This window comes from Palaemon carinicauda, chromosome 23, assembly GCF_036898095.1.
Source record: "Palaemon carinicauda isolate YSFRI2023 chromosome 23, ASM3689809v2, whole genome shotgun sequence".
Lineage (NCBI taxonomy): Eukaryota > Metazoa > Arthropoda > Malacostraca > Decapoda > Palaemonidae > Palaemon > Palaemon carinicauda.
Window position 1 is genome coordinate 55967572 of NC_090747.1, and position 5000 is coordinate 55972571.

The following is a 5000-nucleotide window of genomic DNA, read 5'->3' on the forward strand; positions in this document are numbered from 1 at the left end:
ACTTGGTAATAAGGAAAACTAGAGGAAGGGGATTTTTCCCTCCCTGGAAAAATGCTACGATGGAAATAAAAGAAAAACTGTCAAAGGGAAAAAAAAGTCAATTGGAATTGCCTCTTGCATACACATCGCCAGCTGAAAAAAGGAAGACTATTGGCTGAAGTTAAACGGGGAGGGGTAAGAAGTCTCTATTGAAGGGGGTCTATCCCCCCAAGCCCCCAACACCCCCCCAAACCCCCTCTGTCGCTAGGAAAATATCAAAGAAAATGGTGAGAAAAGAAAGTTAGTTTTGCATCGCAGAATAAATAGATTGATGGAACGAAAACAATAATGTTTTCTTACAAGAAGAAAAAGGAATAAATATAATATGAATTAATGCTAATAGATTTACTTATAATATAAGAATAATTATATTCTATGAGACTAATTTCAAAGGTATTACAAAATAAAAATGAACTAAAAACTAGGAATTTCATAATGGAAATTATATTGTGCGAATAAAATAAGATAGAGTTTTAGAAAGAATATATTGTATTTTTGCATATCTTTTTGGTCAAAGAAAATCTTAAAAAGGTTAATAAAAATGGGTGAATAGAGAAATTAAAAAAAAAAATTAAAAGACAAAATCCAATTAAGACATAAAATACTATGAAAATAGCTGGGAAATGTAGAGGTTAATATACCATGGTTAAATAGAAACCAATAACGCTTCGATTCCCAAACGGGAATAATCCTCAATGGGAATTTAGATTCCCGGATACATGGAGTATTTGTGGTACCCAGGGATCGAAAAAGAATCTTGGAATGGATAAGTGTCTTCAGCAATGAATTCTGATCAAAGGGAGATGAATGTGGAGATGCTGGAGGTGAAGGGAGATGGAATAAAGGATAAACGAGAGGAAAAGCAACAGGAGAGAAGGAATAGGTTGAGGAAGTTGAAAACTCGAATCTTAAAGGAGGTGGAAGATGAGATGAAAATCCCTGGTGTCAATCAAAAGAAAAATATTCTTCTTTATGAACAACTTTAGATGATTTATCAAACACAAAAATGTCTATAAATAGAAAATTGTGGTGGACTATTGAAAACGTCCATGTCTAGCGATCTTCCGGACTGGGGTTCGAGTCCCGCCAAAGCTCGGTAGTTTCGTGTAGTGTCTGTAACCTTACCATCCTTGTGGGTTAAGGATGAGAGGTTTACTGAGTCATCAGAAGCCATTGCCTGGCCATCCATGGTCCTGCCTTGGGTGGAGAGGGTTCTTGGGCGATAATCATGTGGTATAAATGGTTAGTCTCTAGGGCATTGTCCTGCTAGCTAGGTCAGCATTTAAACCTTTAAAGGATCTTTTACCAAAAAATGGAAAAGGAATGACTAATATTCTAAGAACAATCATAGATATATGATATTTGTATAAGAACCCTTATCAAATATACATATATATATATGTATATATATATATATATATATATATATATATATATATATATATATATATATATATATATATATATATATATATATACATGAATGAACATATATCACAAGCACTCGTGATTTTAATTAATGTAAATATCACCCACGAATGGCATCTAATTTAATATATATATATTCCCAAGATAGAATTCGGTATTAAATGCCATTCGTGGGTGATATTTACACACACACACACACACACACACACACATATATATATATATATATATATATATATATATATATATATATATATATATATATACATATATATATATATACACACACACACACACACACACACATATATATATATATATATATATATATATATATATATATACATATATACATACATTTTTATGTGTTCGAGTGTGTGCGTGTGTATATAGTGTATGGTGGAGAGTCTTAGGCAAGAATAAGAAGCTTAACGATATTTAACCAAAAATTAGATAATAGTTCTTAAAAGTAAAAAAAAAAAAAACATGAATGAGTTTTGAGCCAATTATAATGATAATCTTTAAGCAACAAGTAACAAAGGCAAAAAGAGATTTCAGACCTCCGCAAATGAAGATTGTCAACAATTTATTCAAGTCTACGGACTAAGATTTCCCTTTTTCATATGTTGACTGAATGAATCTACTGTTTAATATTAACAATAATAACCAGAATTGTGATCTTGATCCGGATCACCTCCAAAATTTAATGAGTTCTTCTGGAGCATAATACTTTTCAGTTGTTAAAATTTGGTGTAGATCCGGTAAGAAAAAGACAAACAAACAGATAAATAGGTAAATAAATGCGGGTAAAAAGGGTATAGACACAGTCAACCAGTTTAAGACTACAGCTAAGGCTCTCTCCTTAATTAAATGAGAGAGGGACCCCCAACCAACTCACTCCTATGGTTAAAAGTACTCAATCTGGCAGGTCTGGAAAGTATGGCTGAATGGTAATCACTTCAGCCATTGGAGGAGGTAATGATAACGAATAATATCAAATTAAGCCAAGCAATATCCACATATGTTTCTAAGTTGCTATTAAAGGAAATATGACTAAAGCCTACATCAACTTCGTTAAGTTACTAAAACATGAATACAAAAAAAAAAAGTTTATTGTCACTGAATAAAAGCCTCTGAGTTTTAAATTAAGAGATTCTAAAGAAATAAATATGTTTTATAGAAAGAATTACTTTTACTAAACACTGGAATGAGTTGTTCTGCTAAAGGAACATTATATAAACATTGGATGTAGCTGATCTTGGTATATGGGGAGATTGTGCATGCATCAGACGAGGATACAGGAAGACTTCCTGTATATTCAGTCTGTCTGAGAGATTGCTACACTCTTTGGTGTAACACGGCTTCTGTGTTTTCGTGCAGCAATTTAAGACAGTTAAATCTTTCAGGGGTTAATACAGGATATTGGAAGGACAATGATCATGATGATGAGATTACGAAGAACCGACTGGATAAGGAGTAAGATCGGTGCCTGTCACCTATGGCCTTTCAAGGTCAGTCCTGCATCAAATGTTTTCTTTCTTCTACTTCTCTCTTCTATGATCAGGATGGGAGTAGTGAGCAGAAAAATATGCTGATATTGATATGAGTTTTTCATTTGATATTCTATCACCAGTTTCAATTAGTTTCCTTTCTTTTTTGCGCATACAAATGTAAATTCATCCAACAATATCTAACCTTTCCATAACATTCTCTGGATTATGTTTCCCACCGTTACTTTGAAGAGGCCAAACGGTGGCCATAACAGCATTGATCTGAGCTTAGAGCTCCAACGGGGGAATCTATTGATTCTATAAATGCAAACCATTGAACAACATTGATTAACAAATCAAACTTTACCCTTGCAGTAAGTGACACAGCTCTTGCATTGTTTAGTTTCAATTACCATAATCCTTATTTATTAACCATACGAAGGTGATTCATTCAAGGCACACACCCTACATGCATGACCATTTCATACAAATACATTTGCATTCCCTCGTCAACAAACAGGAAGGGTTGTGAGTTAGAACAAGAGGACTTTTATGCTCTCTGATATAGTCGTTGCATTAACTACCTTACTTGAAATCTGAATAGAATTCAAGAATGTCACGGGTATTAAACTATCAAATACGACAATGAATTAACAATAATATATTGCATGTAACAAAGATTTATTATTAAACATTACATTAACATAAATTTATGCCTCCAACAGTTCTTCTTCTCTCAGGAGGTTAACTACTGCACCGTAATTGTTCATTGGCCACTTTCCTCTTGGTAAGGGTAGAAGAGACTCTTTAACTACGGTAAACTGCTCCTCTAGGAGAAGGACACTCCATTGTTGCTATAGCCTCTGTACCATGGTCTTCTACTTGGGTTAGAGTTCTCATGCTTGAGGATACACTCGGGCACACTATTCTATCCTATTTCTCTTCCTCTTAATCTGTTAAAGTTTTTTTAGTTTCTATAGAAAATATTCCTTTTAATGTTGTTACTCTTATTAAAATATTTAATTTTTTCTTTTTACCTTTCCTCCCTGGGCTATATTCCCTGTTGAAGTCCCTAAGTTTATGGCATCCTTCTTTTCCGACTAGGGTTGTAGCTTAGCAAGTAATAATAATAATAATAATAATAATAATAATAATAATAATAATAATAATAATAATAATAATAAAGCATACAAAAGTATCAGCATTTCAGAAACCTTAACTAACAACTATAAGTTTTCTTCTGATATAAAGAGACAATCTCTTATTACTTGGCAGATAGAAAAGTTTCCAAAGATTTAGGAAATGATGGAAAGAAAATCCCAATATTCGTTTACTGTGGAAGAGAAACGAGCACCCGAGAGTTTGGGAGGAAAAAAATTATCATAAAATATCCAATATTCAAAAATATTAAAAAGAACGGAATAAATTTGGATAAAATTTGTATATATATATATATATATATATATATATATATATATATATATATATATATATATATATATATATATATATATATGTACATATATATACATACATACATATATATATATATATATATATATATATATATATATATATATATATATATATATAAATATATATATATATTTATATATATATAAAGTGAGACAGACAGACACGGAGAACAGTGTTTTCATGTCTTATCTATAGAAGAATATAAGTATATCGAAGAGACAAATACTTAAGAGTATATAAATCCATAGATGAAATATCATTTGCTGATAGAACTGAACCTTTTAAAAATACAATGAGTTGTTTCTTTCTTCATTTATATATTTAATAATAATCTATTATTATTCACGTATTTGAAACTGTCTTATTTTTCTCCTATATCTTTCTTTCTCATACTACACCACATTCTAAAAGTTTAATTCAGTCTGTGACCAGATTGTGGAAGTTTGAAATTCAGAAGTTCAAACTTTTCGTAAATGTTTTTCTTTTGACATAAGTCTAATTGTTCTCACATTTGTTCAGTTCAATAGAATTATAATAAACGATGAACTCTTCATTATTGTTCTCTTT